The sequence below is a fragment of the Dermacentor silvarum genome, chromosome 8 (assembly GCF_013339745.2).
Source record: "Dermacentor silvarum isolate Dsil-2018 chromosome 8, BIME_Dsil_1.4, whole genome shotgun sequence".
NCBI classification, from domain to species: domain Eukaryota; kingdom Metazoa; phylum Arthropoda; class Arachnida; order Ixodida; family Ixodidae; genus Dermacentor; species Dermacentor silvarum.
In genome coordinates this window covers 24,184,968-24,206,795 of record NC_051161.1, presented here as the reverse complement: position 1 = coordinate 24,206,795, position 21,828 = coordinate 24,184,968, and positions in this window count along the sequence as shown.

Below are 21,828 nucleotides of genomic sequence, written 5' to 3'. Positions count from 1 at the left end.
GCCCGCCAAAATCGTGACATAAAATTGCTGCCCTTACACGAGTCTATACGTTAGTTATAGTGGCCATATAAATTGTAGTAAACATTCACCTAAAATTACATCTTCTTCTTCTTCTGTCTGGGGTTTTCCGTGCCAAAACCAGTTCTGATTATGAGGCACGCCGTAGTGGAGGGCTCCTGATTCATTTTGACCACCTGGGGTTCTTTAACGTGCACTACAACGCAAGCACACGGGCGTTTTTGCATTTCGCCTCCATCGAAATGCGGCCGCCGCGGCCGGGATTCGATCCCGCGATCTCGTGCTCAGCAGCGCAACGCCTTAGCTGACTGAGCCACCACGGCGGGTCACCTAAAATTACAATATTCAGCGTAGTGTAATGCACGGACCACGTAAACCTGTAAATACCTCACTGGATGACCTCGAGCACTCACTTTCACAACACAAGCATTATGAAGAAAGGAGGCAGCGGAGGCGAACGGTTCATACAGCCGCGCGATTCACCGCAACTCTGAAAATTAGATTCATCATCATTATCTGCCTATTTTTATGTCCACTAGTGACGGACTCTCTGTCAGTGATCTGTAATGACCTATGTCGTCTCTTAACTCTGCAACACTAGGGGCGCGGAAAGACAGCCCGGCAAGGAAGACAGCGCGCGTGAAGTTAGCAGCCATCCCTGCTCGCCCTTTATCATTGCACCCCCCAATAATTACCAACAATTATATATGGCACGCGGGCCGCATAAGCGTCAGCCGCGCACAGTCATTCACAGCTACGGCAGGGCTAGAGGAGAATACGCGTGCTCTTTCCATTCGCGTTTGATTACGTGACCTACAACTAACCCGAATACTGAGCGCGTGGGAAGATAATGCCCATCAAGCCGCCATCCTTTTCGGCTCACTGTTACGTGCTATTTCCCGCACCAACAGTGTGTGGGTCATTCATTTATATGGCTTTTGGATTTAATACGGCACATCACGGCGACGACAACAACGAAACGTTGCCTGAAGTGTCGATATAATTGCTCTCGCCGTAAAGCGAGAAATAGGAAATTGTTAGCGAAGAGTATATATATATATATATATATATATATATATATATATATATATATATATATATATATATACATGGGCAGGTTTCGGAAAGCTGGTAGGGCCCCAGCCCCCCCCCCCCCCCTCCCCCCCGGGAAAATGAAACCCGTCCGCCTATGCCAAGATGGATTTAGTGAGGTCGCGCTTTTGCAATAGTGAACAAGCGGCTGGGATTCAGCGCGACGAGGTCTTGAAAAATCTCTTCCTCTGATTGATTTTCTATCGCGTTGTACAGGATTCCACGGATAGCATCGTCAGACGCGGCAATGTAGGCCTGTACCGGGAACAGCTTGTCGTCGATTTGGAGCGTCTGAGTTTGTACTTAGCTTTGACTAGTTCTTCTGCCGGAGTGCTTATGGTGAACGAGTTGTGTGGATTCATTCTAAGCCGATCGTGACTGCGAGCGTCGTTGTAGTTGATCTTGACGGTTGCACACACCAACGGGAGCAGAGAACCACCATTACACTGCCGGAGATCTAGTCCTCCGCTTGGGCGAAAAATAATTTTCAGGTATGTTGCCGGTAGTTTCGGGAGTGGAGCATGCCTTTTGAGCTTCAAAGGCTTTGACTTGCCTGTGTAGGGTGATGCAGGCGTGGCCTAGCCAGCGGGTGGTAGAGCGGGAGGGCCCTACTTCGGGGCCGAAGTAGTGGCGGCGAGTTTGAGGTAAGCCTTGTTTCTTGCGTTGATAGCTCGGGACCAACGTGGATCGTTGGCGTACTCTTCGGAAGAGATTTCCTCGCCTTCCATGCAGTAGACCATCCTAGAAGGGGTCTCCTCGGAGGCGACAGAGTGTTGGACGCGCCGGAGATGTTCACTCTGACTGGCGTCCTGCAGCTGAGAGCATCCTTGGTGGGCTACGCCGAGCGTGAGGCCTAGCGGTCGGCCCTGGCTTCGAGCAGAAAAGAGTCCTGGACTTGAAGATCGGGCCGGAATCGGCCGGAAAATGGTGGAAATGGGTGTAAACACCTTCACTGACCGATTGCAGCTGGAGTCAGGTCATTCGGGATCGAAAATCCGCCTTTCCGAGTCGAAATTTGCGGAGCCGATGGGGAGTGCGTCCTCTCGCTCCGCTGGCCACCTGGCGTTTCCAACCAAGGTTGGCACAATGCCAAGATCGCTGTTGCTTCGGCCATCTTTTTTTTTTCTCCTGGCTTAGCGCGCCGCGGAGAGTAGTAGTAGTAGAGGTTGAGGAAAAGAGAAAAGATGCATGTTTCTGCAGCCCTTATAGGGATCACGGCTCAGCATCTGAGGGGCGGGAAATGGGGGATAGAAAGTAGGAAAAGTGGAAGAAGGGGCGGGAGAGGGTAGTCGTCACTGTCTCGGGCAGGGTGCCCTTACAGTCGGTCAGCCAGCATCGAATCGGCAAGGTAGCAGAGTACGACCTTGAATACCCTGCTGCGCCTGCGGGCTGGAAACAGCAGGGCCGTGCTGGAGGCTGAAGGCAGGTCCATGCGGCGTAGTTGAGCCAGCATGGTGGCTCGGTGTTGGTTGAGTGCGGGGCAGAAACATTGGAGGAGCGGAGAGAAGACACGAAAAGACGCGGGGGTCGGAAAGGCAAGGAGCTGGCGAGGAGGAGACCGCGTGCGCATGCACGCTATCTCCTCCTCCTCCTCCTTTGGGTTGCCGTGGCTACGGCGCGGCAGTTTCTTGGCACGCACCACAAATTACGGCTGGCTTAAACAGCTTCGCCGTTAAAGAACTTGGAGTACGCTTAAGCTTCGCCTTTAAGAGTGGAAACGTAATAGCGTTATTGGACGCCGTTGACGCCGACACCGACACCATATTTTCTGTGACATGGGGCCCAATCAAAATTTAGAAAGGTTCGGTTTTCAACATTCCCCTCAATGTTGCCTAAAGCCAAAGTACAGCGAAACAACATCAGAATTGGAGGACGCTTAAGCTTCGCCTTTAAGAGTGGAACGCGATAGCGTTCAAAGATCCCTGGCTGCTTATCAGGCTTTTTTCTCGTATATTCATATTGTATTCATATTCATATTGTATATCATATTGGGCCAGGTTTGGAGTTCCCGCTCATGATTGTGGAACCAGAGGTTCGCAACGTCAGCAAGATAGAAGATGACGCTACGTAACTTCGTCGGGTCATCCCACTTGTGTTCACTGACGCGCTCGTAGGTAGAGAGCCAATCTTCCACGTCAGTCTCACCGGCTCCGCTAAAGACAGGAGGGTCCAGCTGCCGCAAGACGGCGCCGCAGATGATGGGAGCGGCGGAAGCTGCAGGCTGATGGTCGGTAGGCTCGAGCATGGTAGCGGCTGAAGCAGCCGGCAACGTTCGGCTGCGAAGTTCCAGGGTGTGGTTGGGGATTTCAGCACCTCCACCAAATGTAGTAGCCGATGTGCGACGATTTATTAGACAGCAATGACGTCTCACACAATCGAGATAGTCCACGAACGCTGATCGCGTGCACAGCGGCAGATGCAAGAGCGCTTCTTCTACCTCTTCTTCACTACAATATTACTATCCGACGCTATCACGTCTGTAGGTTGTGGTTAAGTCGTACTTTACGATTTTTCTGACGAATTTTACTTTGAGAAATTCAATTTTTACTCACTAACGCCTTGCGCCACGTGGAGGACCTGTGTGGTCGCGTGGTTCGGGATGATGTGGCTCGGCATGATTATTTCCGCCAGACGCCAATGCTTAACGCCGACGCCGACTCCGATGCCCGCGCTGGATTTCTGCGACACGGGGCCCTTAACGCTAACGCGTTAAAATAATGTGACAGGGGCACTTTACAAAATACTGAACTGATACCATAGAGAAAGAAATTCAACAAGAGGGGACACTCCCATAGGGCCCAGCGGCCGAATTGACTGCAGCGTGCCAAGCGGTCGGCGTCAATCACTTCCGGTTTCGGTTTTGGGCGCGCGTATTTTGAGCGCAAGCTAGCATGCCGGCTGCGCCTCCTCCCCCCCCCCCCCCTTTTTTTTTTTTTTGCTCTTCGTGCAGAATAGGTTTATTATTTAGTAAAAATGATTGCGAACGATCTTGTAAAGTCCCATCGAATGTGTGCCACGTGCAGTTTCACAAAGTAGACGCAAGACCTTTTGTGCAATGAGGAAATATTTATGTTGCTCTATATAAAAGCTCGTTCCGCGCTTTTTGTGCGTTCATCCAATGTTGTGACCCCAGCAGGTAAGGCAGTAGTTCCTGTATGAAGCTCCACCGGACGACACCAGCTGAAAAAAAGTAAATTACAAGCATGTTACATTTACAAGCACGTAACAACATGTTACAAGCATGTGTCGTTTTGGTATTTAGACATAGGAATACTGAGTGTAGAGGCGAAACGTGCAAAAGCGGTGAATTGGCGGCATTACAAACAAAAGCAATTCGCTTTTACATACATGGTGAAGAAAATACCCGAGTCATCCCAAACAAGACCATAAAATATGAAAATATCTGATTTCCAAGCAGTCCCCCATTTCCGGGCATTATTTCCTGCATTTTAGCAGCACCAACACACGGGCGACCTATCATTTCCAAAACTTGGCCTCGGGCGACGCGACGGACGCAACAGAGGCTCCCAGCCGGACCATGCTAGACGTTTGCAGAATGCCTTCTACTCGCACTCAAGATAAATGCGTGGACGCAAAACCTGTTTCCAGTCCTTTAGAAGACGGAATTTTCGCATTACAAGTTTCTGATATGTTCCTCGGCGTTATCTTTCGCGCGTTCTGCCGGCGCCAGCAGCACACCCCATATTATCACTCTTGGCAATCGCCCATCGCGTTTTCAACAGGCGTGAGTACCGAAAGGAGGTATATGTTGTTGCGGAGCCACAAAAAACGTCAGACTTGTCCCCTCTAAGATTCATGACACACCAAACTCACTTTATCACCACGGCCGAGCTGCTTATCGCTAACTGCGTCACAGCGCGCTGTGCGGCCAGCGTGCCTCAAAAGTACCCCAGAAAGTAACGAAATTACTTTTCAGTAATGTCTGGCGTCAGAGAAAGCGGCACAAACTTCTCCTAGCAAGATGCACTAGACTACGCACCACGGCCGAGTTAGTTCTCGCTAACTGCGACACGGCGCCCTGTGCGGCCAGTGTGGCTCAAAAACTGAAATAAGTTACCATAATATAGAGCACTGCATGGGCTCGGGCTTACCCGAAAGCCCGGGCCCGGCCCGGCCCGTGGGCCGGGCCGGGCCGGGTAGAACAGTTTTTTCACGGGCTCGGGCCGGGCTCGGGCACGGCGTGTGCTTTTTGACCCGGGCCCGGGCCGGGCTCGGGTTTTTTGACGCGGGCCCGGGCCGGGCTCGGGCTTTCTGGTGGTGTGCATGTAACGGGCAGCGAGTTATTCTCGGGCGTCTCAACTCTGAAAAACATTATTTTTCGGTCTCGGCCCGGGTTCGGGCAGGTTTCGGGTCGGGCTCGGGCCGGGCTCGGGCCTAAGGTAAAGGGGTGGCGGGCCGGGCCGGCCGGGTAACGTAGATTATTTCCGGGCCCGGGCCGGGCCCGGGTCTCACCAGAAAAGTTTTGATCGGGCTCGGGCGGGCCGCCCAACGTAAAAACGGGCCCGGGCCGGGCCCGTGCAGTGCTCTACCATAATATCCCCTAGGAAGCGTCAGAAACATGTCTCAGCACGATTCATTAACTCAAATTAACTGCGCCAGGATGGCCGAGCTGTTTTTCGCTAACTACGTCTTAAGTCTCGGTCCCGTGCCGTAAGCCTAATTGCGTCGTAGACTGTGAAACAAGATTTCTCACCTTGCCGTAGTCCAGTAGTGCAGTGGTGTCTTGTCTCAGTGCAGAAGGAACGGAACAATACGCCGAGAACCCAATAAACCAGGTTACAATAAAAAATGTCGCAGTTTCGCCCGAAAGGCGAAGCATGAATTGCGATAGCAAATTGGTAGAGAGCTATTCGGAGTAGGGATAGTAGAGTAGTTTTATCGACCGCATACACTTGGACACATTCGCTTTCTAACTGAATTGACAAGCGTGGTGTCATCGCGCACAAGCAAACATGAATAGATCACACTGAATGACCGCAGACAACGACTGTCAAAACGCTGGCGCGGCCGCTGCAGCGGGCGAAGAATCATGCGGTCTATCGCTTCAACGGAAACTGAGCGGCGAATGGACAGCGCATAAAGGTCAGAGCCGTGTGGAGACACGGCCGGGCTCGAGTGGCGCGCGCGCTCGCTCGCTTCTTAAGAAGCGAGTGCGCGCTCCAGTCGAGCCCGGCCGTGGTGGAGATAAAGAGACGGTGCGGGCGACGGCTACCACAGCCAGTGCAAGCGTATTTGTTGGCAGAGTAGAAGCTGCCCCCCCCCCCCCCCCGTCCCTCCCGCGCTGCCTCCCGCTTTTTTTTCTTTTTTTTGCTTTCGCGTGGGAGATTGCGTTGCCAGTTCTCCTTGCGCTCGGGTTGCAAAATAAGCATTTGGTGCCGTAGCACAGCGTCGCCCCGCCTCCCTCTCCCCCATACCCCCATACCCCCACGGCCTTTTGGGCGACAATCGCGTTTGCTTTCCGCCGTGCGTTGGCTCTCCGTGATAGCGCGTGTCCCCCGCGCGCTTTTACTCGTACGGCGCGCGGCGACGATTTTATCGCCCTTGGAATCTATACGGAACCTGACGGCGACGGCGACGGCGACGCCGACGGCAGAAATCCCGTTGAAGTGTCCATATAATTGCTATCGCAATAAAAAAAAAGGAGACAGACGGGTCGCCACGCGCGAGCGCTCAAACGCGCGCGCAGCCATCCTCGCTGGCTGCGGGCGAGTGTCTGGCGGATGACACATGTATCTGGCGTGTCATTGAGCTGTGGCTAGGTAAGGCAAGGAAAATAAGTCGCAAAACTTAAGTTCATTTATGCGCAAAACGTTTTAGTTTTCGCGGCAAAGAATTAAAAAAAATAAATCAATGCCTGTTAACTTAAGTTCACTTTCTTTTTTTTTTTTTTCGATGCTCGCGGCAGCTAACGTTCGGTGTCAAAAGTATAGCGTGACATATGGTGACGTGTTTCCTGTTGCCAGTTTTTGCCGAGTGTCCTCTCTTGTTGAATTTCTTTCTCTATGCTGATACTATGAGATTTCGAAGAGCAACGCATGGCAAACTGCTGATAGAGCCGAATCACTGTAAGCGCTGTTGAAATATGTCACCTTGAAAAGCCTCCGTACTTGCTCAAGTTAATCTGCAAGTTTCATCTGTATCTCCAATTAACGTTTTGAGCAACTGCAATATAAATATCTGTATAAAAAGCTCTTTTGAGTTCCTTAATGTCCCTTAATTGAGTAAGGGCCTCCAAATGCATTACTAGGAAAAAAGATGAACTTGAATTAAATTTGGCTGTAACACTGACGAGCTTCCTTGTCCACATAGGGTCTCCTTGTACTGCGACGGCAAGATTTAGCTTGAGCTGTCTGTTTTTCAAACATTCTTTTGATTCTTCTCTGCTCGCTTGGATTGACGGACTACCGAGTTGGAAATACGTATAAGCACCGTAGAACTTCCTCAAAGCCTTTGTGGCTTTGTTGAATCTCGATATGGCTATTGGCCGTTGACCATACCCAAGCTCCAGGTTATTACGTGGATTCTCATTACAGTTGCAGTCTACCATGCAGTTATCGTTTGAATTTTACCAGTTACATATGTGAACATTTGAAACGATCTCAGAGAATATTGCTTTCCTTTCTGATATTTGCGGCGTTTTTATGCACATTTGACGTGTCAAAGTAGGCATGTCTCCTACAGCAACGAACACCTCCTTGAACGAATCTAATAACAAAAGAGCAACGGAAGAAAGAAAGCGTTCTTGATTTCCCAGTTTGTTTATATAATAAAGAATGAAGCCTCAAGCGTCGAAGTTGTAATCAGGCGTGCCAATATGTCACCTACATGAAGCACAACCCTGCGCTTTATCGGGGAGGATTAAATATTTTTTTTTCTATTTTACTTTGTCCACGATAACAAGCGTGGACTAACTTTCCTTGTCCTCTTTTGCAAATGGAGCAATCTGTGAGGCCCACGTTTGCACCTCACTGCCTCGCTCATCATGATGTGTGCCGATACAAATCCCCGCTTCTTTAACACCAGAGAGCAAGAACGCACTGCCAAGGCAGACAGAAAGCCAAAGTAGTTCGATGATTTTTGGAAGACCAAATCAGCACCTACAAGCAACACGCGCGCCCGGCGGGGCTGCCAGGCTCCGTGGGGAGTGTAGGAAGGGGAAGGGGGGAAAGGGGGAAGGGGTACCACGCCGCGCGCGCCCGCTAGGCTGCTGTATCTTGAAAGCCATCTGCGGCGGGGACAGAGTCCGCCCTGCGCTGTGTTTTCGCGGCTTAGTTGGCCTTGATGCGAGTGGCAGCACGAAGGTCAATTCGCTCGCTGCAGCTGCCGCGCTTACTCACTCCATCGGTTTTCACAGCGAGTTTCTGCTGTCATCGAGTGAGATGCGTTCATGTTTGCTTGTGCGCGCGTGACACCAGGCTTCTTAATTTAGTTAGTATACCTATGTTTACAAGTATATACGGCTGATAAAACTGCTACTGTTACTTCGTATAGCTGTCCACTAATTTGCAATCGCAATCCATGCTTCGCCTTTCGGATGAAACTTCTAATTTTTTTAAAGACGGTAGTCTTTCTTGGGCTACCTAAACGGGAAAAAGCTTTGTCTGTCTGTCACTCGACTCAACCGCACAGCCAAACCCGATTCAACCGCCCGGCCTAAACGACCCAAACTACTAGCACTGGTGGCACGGCGTCATACAGGTCAACATTATACAGCGCAAAGGAAACCTCAGGCCTATTTGAGGCACAATATACGTACATAACCGGGATCCGCAGCGTTAATTAATTATGAATACACATAGGACTGGTTTTTACGTTAGTAAATGAAAAGTCAACGCGTTAGAAATGGTTCAAAGAGACGACATCAGCCACAACACACCTCATCGGCAGAGAGAGCTCAGAGTAGGGAGCCTAGATGCAATGCCGTTTGCTCAGAGCGGTAGCGAGCGCCCCAGCCGTCGCACGGCGGGACGATGTACGCATTAAAAATGATGTCGAAGAGACGCTACGCGTTAAAAACAAGCCGACTGAAGCCGCGGCTCTGTAGCCGGCTTTAAGCCAACAGTAATAAAAGGTCCCAACAGATCGCGTGTGAGCAGGGCGAACGCGGGAAATTTGAATTGAATTCAGCAAAACCACCATTGCATCCATCATGGGAGGTGTGAGAGGTGAGGGGAAGAGCGTGAGGGGTGGGAGGGGGGAGAAGAGCGGGTGTTACGTATCAGGGGCGGCAGAAGACTATCGTCTTTCGACGTCATTTGCAGCGAAGCAAGCGGATATACGGCCAATTTTTTTTCGTTTTCTTTTTGTTAAGCACAGGGAAAACAGTTTTCTTTTTCTATTCTTGGAAACAGAACCCATAACCTTGGCATGACTTGTGCAATGCTATGCCACTTGAGCTATGGTGGCGGATAAACCCCCGTTCACTTTGTTGGTTAAGCGCTGTAAACCAATCCCAAGGTATTAGCTGGCGCTTCTCACGGCTACGGCGGCTAGATGTGGAACTTCTTTTCAACCGCAAGCGTCATGTAGTACGTCAACCTAAGAGTAGGCGATTGGCCACTAAACAATCTTATATGCAATCTAATGGCATCAATTAAGGTTGTCAATGTCGTGGCCCTCACTATGCTACAATGCGCAGGAAGAATCAGGGTAAAGGAGTTGCCCGATTGTTTTTTATTTTTTTAGCAACAAGATGAAGCCATTAGGTAATCAAAGACCGCATTGGAGAAATAACCGCGTTGTTTACTTCAAAATTTGAAATAATTTTGCAAGGCTAAATGAAAGTAAAACAGAAGGGTACTTGCGGCTGGCGGAAACCAAACCCGGAACCTCCGCATTATGCGCGCTAGGATAGTCTGTAAGGAAGTATTGTGGCTCCTACTTGCGATACTGAACTTAAGGTCGCGTGGTGACCTTTCTGAACCTGAACATCGGAAGTGACGAACAGGCGACTGCCGCCTCCAGACTGCCGGGCTAATCCCGCCTGTAGCAAAAACTTTAAGACAGAAAGGGACTATTATCACAGCAGAACGTCTTTGGACATGATGAGTTGATGATTATACTAGGGTTTATCGGTAACGAGCCAGTTTGAGTAACGTCACTAAAACAACGTGAGAAGATAAAGGACCACAGGACAAGTGACTAAACACACGTGTCCCTCATGATTATTTTCTATCTTTGTCTTAAGTAGTGCTCATCGCAGTGGTATGATACGCTGGTCACCTTGCATGTAAATTTTTTATATCGTTTATTTACATTCTGAGTGGTTCTCTATCACGTTTCAGAAGTCCCAACTGATACACCGTATATAGTAATGGAGTATGAGTTGTCATGAGACCCGTGATCGACTTCTTTTTTTTTTTATAATCTCCACTCTTTGCCTCTAACCCTTTCCTGCCATGCTCAGACACCTTCCGCTTTCTGCGGCTGCACTCTTACGAAACGCGCCGAGTGAAGCCGCGAGCGCGCACTCGTTCATCTCGATCCACCGCGCAAGCAGTTTGGGCCCCGGGGCAGATTTCGCGTTCGCCCTGCGCGGCGCGCGAGAAATCGCTCGACTGGAAAACGCCTCTGCGCTCGTTCCGCTAGGGGGGCGCTTTTTCTCTTTGTTTATTTCTCCTTACCCAAAGAGTTCTTCGTTCCTCCCTGACGAAACCACTAGCGAATCCGCAGGCATCAGCGAGATCGCTTGCTTATCATTCCTCCCCCCTTTCCTCCCATCGCCATGTTTTAGTTTTGTGCTTCTTTAGTGCATGCTATAAGAACAATTGGCATGCTGGCAACTATAGTTCAACGGGCGTCCTTGCTTGTTTCGTGGCAACGAAAAACTATGACGTCTGCCCATGCCATCACCAAGACGACATTTCTTTGTAGTCCTTAATCGGTGTAGTCCTTGGAACCCGCCGCGGTGGCTCAGTCAGCTAAGGCGTTGCGCTGCTGAGCACGAGATCGCGGGATCGAATCGCGGCTGCGGCGGCCGCATTTCGATGGAGGCGAAATGCCAAAACGTCCGTGTGCTTGCGTTGTAGTGCACGTTAAAAAACCCCAGGTGGTCAAAATTAATCCGGAGCCCTCCACTACGGCGTGCCTCATAATCAGAACTGGTTTTGGCACGTAAAACCTCAGAAATAAGAAGAATTTGTAGTCCTTGGGGCGATAGTACTGCTTAAAAAAAGCGCAATAACTCTCGAAAGATCAGCACAATAGGACTTATAGCTAAATCTACATCTAGATTATTATTTAAAGTTCGGCACCGGGTGTTTAAACTTATTAGCGTTATTCTTCTTCTTTCTCTTGTAAAAGGGTGTTGAATACGGAAGAAGCAGTTCTTGTGGCATAAAGACAGTCGATACTTGTGTTTTCAGCAGTTCGCAGTTATTCATTAACGACAGTTAGCTTGTTTTTTCTTGACGAAGTGTAATCTCAAGAAATACAAATTGCTATTGTGCGTGAGCACTGAATTTTTCAACGTTAATGAATATTAAAGATTTTAAGCAGCAATCGCTGCGTCAGGCGAAGATGAATAATGACCCCACTGCAATTGCCGCCGTTAAGACAGTCTCAAAGGATGAGGCTGCGGCTGTTGTTCTTGGATAGCAAACGACATTACTCGTTTTTACCACTTCAACTAAGATTGCAGAGCGCATGCAGGCTTGGTTACCATGCTTCAGCCAGCGCTTTCAGAAAAAAAAATTGAATTCATATGGCGATTTACTTAGGCGTCTATATTCACTGGATAGTCCCTTCGTAGTGTCGTATTGCATGGAGCGTGTTACTCTGCAAGGAAGTAGCCATCGCCAGCAAAAACACGTCAGCAACTCCTCTGATTATCTCAATCTCAACAAAAAGAAAACTCCGCGTGGGGCCTAGAGCTGCGCTAAATGTCCGTGCCCCGTCCGTGCTATTATTGTAGGGATCTAATTTCGACTCTGCGTCCTTACAACTACAGCTTTTGTAGACGCTACCCAGATAGCTGCATTAGCGGTGCCACTGTAAGGGGCTGTTGTCGACTTCGTCTCTGCTGATGACAATCGCCAGTTGATGCCCCACAAGTAATAAAAAGAAGACAAAGGTATCGAAATAAATCCTAGCAAAATTATGCAACCTTTAGTGAGGCATATACCAAAGATAGCCAAGATACCAAGATACCAAAGAAGTCTACCGGAATCGCAGTATAGCAGTCTCTTTACGCAGTAGCCGCATGTAGTTAAAGAAAGAGGCTTCAGGGGCCATATTTCGTAAAGATTCTTTTCCTTGAATTCTATTGCTTTGAACACGCTAACGAGCCCTCCTACCCTCATTAATCTGTCTGCATCTATCTATCTATCTATCTATCTATCTATCTATCTATCTATCTATCTATCTATCTATCTATCTATCTATCTATCTATCTATCTATCTATCTATCTATCTATCTATCTATCTATCTAATCTATTTTTCGAAGTGCAGTTCCCGGTGGTAGTGGCTGCAGGCTTGGCACCTGCCAGTGAATAAGCGCGAAAGGAATGGAAAAGGATACGAATCGCTTCCAAAATATGGCCCGATTTTGTACACGTAGAAAACGCAATGCTCAAAAACTGGTGCAAGTTTTCTTTTTTTTTAATTAACAAAATGTTGTAGCCAATGTAGCCTCATGTGCAAGCCGTCGGTATGCATGTACGAACGAAAAAGGCGCTGTTCTAAAAGAGAGAATTGCCACGGTCCAGCGCACGTCTAGTTTTTAAGATTCAGGCAACAAAGGACGCAGTAACTTCAGGACAGAAATTCACGCCTAAAAGGAAAGAAAAATAAAATGAAGAAAGAACCACAAGAAACCGAAGCTTCTTTTCTCCCCCCCCCCCCCCCCCATTTTTTTTTTTTTTATTTTTTGTTAATCTGCGCTCCTTATAATGGAGAAGGACACGGCCCAATGTAAATTTTTCCTTGCAAGAAATCCGTGTTCTGCTATCATGACCCTGCTTGCCAAACTGTTTTGCACGGGCGCCCAGCCGTGAAGCGGGTTGAAATTCCTGCGAGATTGGTGCATGTAAGTGTGTAGAGGGTTCGTGGCACAACACACGCCAAGCGATAAGAAATTTAATTTGAGCCCGCTGGCCTTGCGCTAGCTCACGGAGACAACTGGCAAGACAGAAAACTGAAATTATGCGTGAATTCACAACTTGAAAGAGAGTACAAAAAAAAGGAAAGAAAGAAGGAAGAAAAAAGAAACACGCTCTGTCTATGCACACTTTATCTAATTGAAAGTGTGTTGTTACGCGCACAAGCATATCTGTGCGTGCTCTGGGTAATCAATGAACATCTCCCCTGCTTCAAGTCCAATAATTTCTAGTTCTAAGCCGGAAGTAGGGAAACGTGTATTAGTCAAATTTTTTTGATTTTGTTATGATCCTTGTAATGGAGAAACCTGCATGTCCGCTTACATGTCATATAAGCGATTTATTAGAGCATGCTGTTTTCTACAACCGAATTCTAACGATGAGAGTTTTATGGCTGCCGTTCAGGTCTTGAGCATTGCCTTGAGCAGGTTTTCGTTCTGTATTATTTATTGTTGCTTTATATCGGACAGCATTTAGTTGTTTCATTTTCCACGTTGTTATGATCCAGTTGTCTTGCGAATATAGAAGAAGATTCTGAAGTGCATAGCAGCCAAAAGAAGGAAGAAGTGATGTCTATCCTCCGCCATAGTTCTCCTTGCAACCCCACTTTTACCCCCCTTTCAAGTATTGTAAATAAACCCCCTTTTGTGCAGATCTTCCCGTAACAATATGCTTTTTCTTTCGCGGTGTTCTAATGTGCACGATTTGCGCGATCCTTGCTTCATCGGTGACGCAGTATCGTTCCATTTTGCGTATCAGATTTGTTGCTGACCTGTTTTCAAATTTGTTTCAGTTGAACTGAGGTGATCGTTTCATTTTGTGATTGTTCTTTCGTTGTCCGACTGTGTGTAAAGGGCTCGCATTATTCGTGTTTTATTCAAGATCGTTCAATCTTTTGCATTACATTTAATTGGGATTTAAAATACATCTGCATATATCTATATAACAGTGACACCCTGGTGAAATCGAGGGGTTTACATCAAGAAATAAAGCTAGAAAGGTTTAACTAAAGGTTGATTCAATGGCTGACTTTGATCGCTCTAAGGACCTTCGCAAGCATGGGTCGAAATGTCCAAACGTTCGGCAGCCCCTCCGACGTTGCGGCGAGCGTCGGCGTTGACCCTCGGCGTAACCGAGCGAACGAACACGGAGAAAAGATGAAAGCGAACGCGGAGCGCATCGTGAGAAGAAAAGCGTCGTGCCGCGCAACACTTGCGACGACCGCTACGAGATGGCGCCAGATAAGCGCGCCGTCGTCTGTTCACCGATGGCATGCCGGCGAGCTCGTCCAACGATACCATTTATGAAAACAAAGCACTGCGTGAGCGGAGGTCTGTCTGCGGCGGCGTCTGCTGTGAATCGCGCCCACGCGTCACCCGGGCGCTGGCCTCTCGCGATCGCCGGATTAGCGAGGCAGTTGCGGCACACTTCGCTCCGTTTGCAATGTGCCGCAGGAGACAAATTGTCCGCGCCAGCCAGTATATCGCGAAATGAAAACAAGTAGAGAGCTGCGCTTAAATTTCGCGTTAGGGAGTATCGTAATCGTCGGTGAACTTTTTTTCTCATTCTGTAGGCGTCTGTGCCTTGCTTTCTTTTTTGGCTATAGCTCACATGAAAAAATTATTAACGAAACTCCCTAATATTAGCAAATTAAGCAACGCGCGAGTAGCGTCCGTGATTGACCGCTGCTATAGAGCCTGATGCAGTCGGAATAAATGAGTTTCGAACAAGAATAATCGTTGAAACCCGCTGACTTTTTTTTTTCTTTCCTATTTTCACGACTACGTAATTTGTTTATGAATGCCGATTTGAGAAAATCGCAATCTATACCTCAACTTCATTACGTAAAAACAAAGAATACCCCCTCATTCAGCATCTTGCAGTAATGGAGGCATTATAAAGCTACGTTTCGTATTGCAAACGTAGACATCCAAATATTTCCTCCGCAATATATGAACGAACTGAGAATGACCACCGTCATTACTTAGCACTTGACGGGACGTTACAACGTGCGTGCGTGTGTCCTACAAGATGGCCAACATGCGAGACAGTGTCCTTTTAACAGTAAGGCAATACATGACAATGCATAATAGCTTTTTCGAGTGCACCGAGACTGTTATATGAATATCAAATACCAGCGGAAAAAATGATAACAGCGATATACGCACTGTTCTTTCTAGCTAATGAAACAGAATTTATCGGAAATGCATATTGTTCGAAACGTTTCATGAACATTTGGCTCACCGTTGCTCATTACTTGCGGAAAGTTAGTTTGCAAATTCTTGCGGACTTTTCTCAACAATTCACTAGCAGGAATTCGGGAGTTCGCTATCGATTCGCCGGTCTGCTGACTTCTTTTTTTTTTCTCCTTGTGCGGGGAAATACAACATGCAGACAAAGTAATTTATTAAAACGAGGAAGAACGCAAAGCATGCAGATACTCGCAACTGGCAGAGTGCTTCGGATGTTGGACGGGATTCGCAGGCAAGCATATACCTAGCACAAATACAAATGCAAGAGGAGATTAATAACCCCGGAAGACGAAGAAAAATAGCAACTTGGAGAGCACATGACGATTCACTCCTTGTTTGTGTCGGAGCAAAGATTATTGTGTAAGCTAGCGCTACGAAGCACCACAGGAAACCTGATTTATTTGTACTGAAATTTTATACTGGAATGGTCAAAATGGTGCCCTTCCGAAAAAAAATTATTTTTTTCTTTCTTGTTTCTTTTTTAGGCTAACCAACGATGACTCGATCGGAATACAAGCCGGTAACCTTTCGTTGAGGTTTCAGTGGTTAGTATCAACTTCGCCAACCAACGTTTTAATTCTGCAATAGTCAGGATGCCGGAAACAAAGAAAAACACGGAGTAGTCTATTAGCGTCTATAAGTTCCTCGGCATGGCGTGGCGAGGAACTTATAGACGCTCGGTCATAATTTCATATCTTCTGGGGAAAAAAATAAAGTTTGCCTAGCGGGAGGCTTACTCAGTCAGCCATCGCTGGTAGGGTTTTCAAGATAATGTGCTTTAGCGCGACCGAAAGTGGCAAGCATGGAGGAAGCGTTTGCGAAGTTAACGTAGCAATTTCTATTTTCCAAGCATGCTCTGTGAATCTGATACCATTGAGGGTGTGAGGGATTACATTTGGCCAAGAGAATCCCTGACGCAGGAATTTGTTATTGGAAGTCTGTAGGACAGAGAAAGCGAATGTGGGGATTATATATATATATATATATATATATATATATATATATATATATATATATATATATATATATATATATATATATATATATATGGGATTGCTGTTATATGCTCTCTCAAAAAATAACAAATAAATAAATGCGTCATGCGCGGCAGTTAAATATTTCCGCCACCCTATAATTACTCTCATGGCATTAAAATTCTTTTAACCGGGATGTGATAAGCGCATCAGTTTCTACTATAGCCGCTTAAAAAAACAGTACAACATCGCCATTCGAAAACAGCAGTAAATATACTCAGTTTGTTGAACGACATTCGACGAAGTTCGCAGAGCATTCGAAACCGCGCGAGCGCTCGAGGCACGCGAACCAAGGTGTAATCCGCGAGGGAGAAGCGACGAAACATGATTATCGACGTGGCTCTTGAACTAGAAGGTCGCATCGCCAGCTATGCTCTGACGACGGGAGAGTGGAGAGCCCGGCCACGAAGCTCGTGACGCTGGCAAGGCCCAGGCGTGGCTGTAGACCGCGCAGACGTCCGGGCGAAGCTCTTGGGACCGGCTGCTGCTGCTCACGGTGGTTCCGGTCCTCTTCGCAAGAATCCCTCTTCCTCGGCCGAGCCCGATCAACCGATAATCACCGGGACACCGGGCCGCCATGCAGATCGACGTAGGGCGAAGAACGCTTCGCGAAGCCTAACCAGGCAATTGACACGTCAGCGGCGGATACCGGGGCACCAGCCACGTATTCGGTCAGGTCGACGGAACCGCGAATCGTCGGCATTTACGGCATCAGCAACACTCCGGACAAACACGACGTGGACTCAACGAGAACTTCAAACCGACGGTCCGTAAGAGCCCACATTTCTGCTTTGCGACGCAGTTAGGCCGAATTTAGGGTGGCCAGACTTTGATGAGTCAGTTCTAGGACTGACTTAGAGACAGGAGTTAGGCTCCGAGACCGAGACAGTGCTTTTGGTAATTTTGTATTTAGTCGGAGTTTTGTATTTTCTATTGAGTCAGCATTTTGGTTGAGTTATGGTTTTAGTGTTGTGTGTTTTACGCTTTTCCCGATCATGTTCATATTAAATCCTTGTTTGCTGTGCTGCCAGTCGTGTCTCTCCTCCATCGAGGGTAACGCCTGTGTGCAACCCTCCTGCTCCCAAGTAAGAAGGTGACAATATGTGAACGAGAAGAAAGGGTACCAAGGGGCCCGATTTTTCCTAATCCTAATATATATATATATATATATATATATATATATATATATATATATATATACATAGACCACGGAAATTGAAGACAACAGATTAACAGCGTGAATACATTGCTCGACCATGTGTAGTGTTTGATACAGCTTCGCTGTGCATTCACGTTCGCTGGGCGGGATGGCATACACTTTTCTTAATTAGTTTTTTTTTTATTCCACCGCTTTTCGCGCTGTTCCTCCCCTTAGCGTCCCTCCAAATTTCTTCATTATCCTCCAAGTCCTGGTACATTAGTTATTTAGCACTACTGGAGCCAACTGATTATATACTTTTCTTGTCAATGGTACCTGTAAGCTGCCGTTCGTGACTTGAGCGCACCTGTAACCGTAATGATGGTAGAAATAATGCACTCACGGTGATTTCGGTACATCCGAGAAAGGGCGACTGTTTGAGGTAAAGCATGCATCCCAGGCGCTTGACAACACTTGCCCGGATCGTCATATCGGCAAGATGAATGGATCGATGTCCGACAGTTCTTTATTCCAGGCCATTCTGTGTCAAAAGCGTGGACTCGGGTGGGGTCAGCAGCTGCGGGTAATTGCGTCGGAAGCTCGACGGCCATGTTTGTTTGGCCCTCTGCGCGTTTTGCTCATTGTGTACTGTTTCCTCGATGCTTGGCTACTGTTTATCTCACGCTTCCGTGTGTGTTATTTATGTCGGCGAACGGTGAGCTGGCGCTTGCTAGAATAAAGCTATTCGAGTTCGGTGTTTTTTGAAGGGTTGAGGAATTGGAACTAGCTCTACAAGACCGTTTACAAGATAATTATAGAAACAAAAGTTACCTCCCTCGAATTTAATCAATTCCAAATTAGCAAACCTCCATCTATGGTAACTACTTGTTCAGTGAAAGTAGATTGACAATCCTGTTCATGAAAATTGTTTAATTTTTTTTTAAAGATGAGACATTCCTCCTATTTTGTGTAATGTGAATGTAGAAAATCTTGATGTAATTCCTCCGTTTTGCTTTCAACGTGGGTACATCATGAAACATACCGTTGGAATGGTTAATAATTATAACAGCAGTTATAATTCAGTGACGCCCATGAACGTGTGCTGACATACAATTCGATTTTCTTTCACCAAAATAGCTCTATCGCATAGTACTGCCTGCATGCGGTGCATACGTCTTTTTTTTTCGATCTTTTCAAATTCTCGTACGGAGATAAAAATTTGCCCAAGAGGAAACAAAGCGAAGTCACAGACGGATCTACAATTATTGGATCGCTTGAACCGAAATGCTTTCACTGCATGCGCGAATCAAGCGCTCTACAGAAGGGGCTAAGTGACGCTACTGTCTTTCGAATTGGAATCACGCGCGCGCCGAGGACAATTGAATTGTCACCGTCATTGTATATAGAAAATTTAGACCTACGATTGAAGAAAACTGAAAGCAAAATATGGAAGGTCAAATCTTCCCTCTGGCATTCGAGGAGCTTAAAACCTCTTTGAGAACTCAGTGTGTCTTAGCCGGCTTGCTTTGTACTGTGTGATAAGATAGATGAAGTAGTTACTCGTTTTCAATAATTCATTTTAAGTCCTTTGAGATCAGAAAGCAATTCAACAAGTGAGCGAACTTCCGCAATCGGGCTTCGACATTATGCAAAAAGAATTCAGTGTGTGTTCGATAGTTCCAAACTAATCACATTCTGCTTAAGTTTATGTCGCCACAAATGTGACCGTTTACGCAGCTCTGGTGTAATAGCTTCGTCGTAAATCGGCATTGTTGGCCTGATCCTATGAGAGTGGCACATTCTTCATGTAACAGCAACGTCTCGTTCCGTGAAGTCACTCTTTCAAATCAGGGGCCGAACTCACAAAGCTATTCGTTTTATAAGCTTCGTTAATAATATGTCAATCATCAGGATTAGCCCGCATTTGCTCTTACGAACAATTCTAGCGTGCAGTCTTTTTTGGAATACAGACAAAAGCCCTGCACTCGTACTAACAAAAAGAAAAAAAATTCAGCCCTTCCTCTGTTGAGGAAATGGAGTTAAGCGAAGCTTGGTGGCAAGACGACGCTGTCGCAGGCGTTCCGCTTCGTTAGCCATAAACATTTCAGCTTCGCTGGTTTACCATCTGTACGGGGTGCATGAGTGCTGTAACTCTTAAAGCGAAGCTTGATATGTCTAGGCAAAATCGTATATGGCTAGGCTAAATCGCCTTTGTACGGAAAACTATCATCATCAGCATTGGCTCGAGCGTCGTCGTCTTCTTCCGCAGTTGGCTCGTTGGCGCCCCTCGGGTTGCGCTCGTTCTCGTGCTCGGCACGCGATCGTGTCACTGCTCCCGCGTTCGTCGTCGTCGTCTTCTACCACAGCTGGCTGCGTTACCGCTCATCATTCCAGCGTAGAATTTCACTTCTCTTCTGTCGTCGTAATGGGGGAGAGAGAGAGAGACAACTTTATTCGTAATGGGAACGGCCGCGTTTACGGGAGTATGAGCCATTGCTTAAGGGGGTATGAGCCATTCATTGTCTTACGTAAAGGACAGATTTAATTTTGAAGCAATTTAATTTCACAGAATCGCAAGCGCCAATGGCGGGCGAATGCTGCTAACCACGCCGCCGAGCAAACTCGAGTCATTGAACGCAAGCGACAACGGCGGACTGCGCGCATCCACCAGTGACATCGTTCTCTCCGTCGCAGCCGGACGTCTGTGTAACCTCACAATTGCGAAATACTTTAATGAACCCTCGGGATTAACCCAGTGATAAACACCGGTGCCGCACGTTTCAGCTTCGCTGGTTATCGTCTTCACAGAGTGAAAGGGCCGACGAATTCTTTGTCGACATCTCGGATACATTTTAACAGCGGAGCTGTTTAAGCCGGGCGTTACGTGTCTGCTGAATCCAAAAATGTAGGCCGATCCTGGCGGCAGTGCAGAAAGGCTCCAAGCGCAATGGCGCATACCCCTGTATACTAGCGAAGCTGAGGCTGGTGAAGTCTAGATAAGCATGGTTAGGACTACTTAAGCTTAGTAAGTCATCAATAACCAAGATAGCCAGTCAATAGCTAATGCGGAAAACTCCGAAAAATGCTAGGTATGACTTGGTAGTGCTTAGCCTAGCCCAAATACATGGCCAATACCTTGCGATAGCCAATCGATAGCCAATCAATAGCTAATCAATAATTGACAAATAATCAGTACATTCCGGGAAATGCAGGGGATGATATTGCTGTGCTTGGCCTAGCCCAGATACGTGGCCAATACCTTGCGATAGCCAATCGATATCCAATCAATAGCTAATCGATAATCAATAAATTCTGGGAAATGCTGGGGTTCACTTGGTAGTGCTTAGCCTAGCCCAAAGCCAGGAGTAGCTAGGTTCAGCTCCGCTGTCTCTTTAGCCATTGCGCCTCCAGTGCAAGCTACCCAATTTTTTTTATCCAGATCCTAGCCATAATTAGCTTCGCTGTAAAAAAAATCAGCAGCGACACTTAAGACTGCTTACATGTGAGAATGCGAAATCATTATACCGTTCGTAGACTTCGGAACGTCATGAACGGGCTCACGAACGCACGCACTAGGCACACCTTTAGTCCGTCAGAACCGTGGGGCCGCCGACGCATCGCGGAATCATGCTCACTTCACACCCCAGAGGCCCGGCCGGGTTCGATTCCTACCCAAACCCAAATATACCAAATATTCCTTCAAAAGCCATTAGTTTACTTTGTCTACAAGAACCTCCCTGAGATACTTGACGTCAGTCCGAGCATTTTGTTGCGATAGCAATTATATGGACACTCCAAGCGCATTTCTGCCGTCACCGTCGCCGTGATGTTTCGTATAAAGTCCAAGGGCAATAACACCGTCGCCGCGCACCGTATGCTGTATGTTCGAGTGAAAGCGTGCGAGGGAACCCATGATCGCCGGCTCCCCTCTGCCGCACGGACAATCTGTCTCGTGTGGCACGTTGCAAACGGAGCGAAGTGTGACGCGACTGCCTCGCTAACCTGGAGATCGCTACAGCAGTGACGCGTGGGCGCGATTCACAACAGCCGCCGCAGACAGACCCCCCAGTCGACGCGCGCTATTCTGGCGCCATGTCGTAGCCGTCATCGCCACACTACGCCTTTCTTCTCACGCTTTCGCCATACCTTCTCCTCCGCTTTCCGCCTCATGATTCCG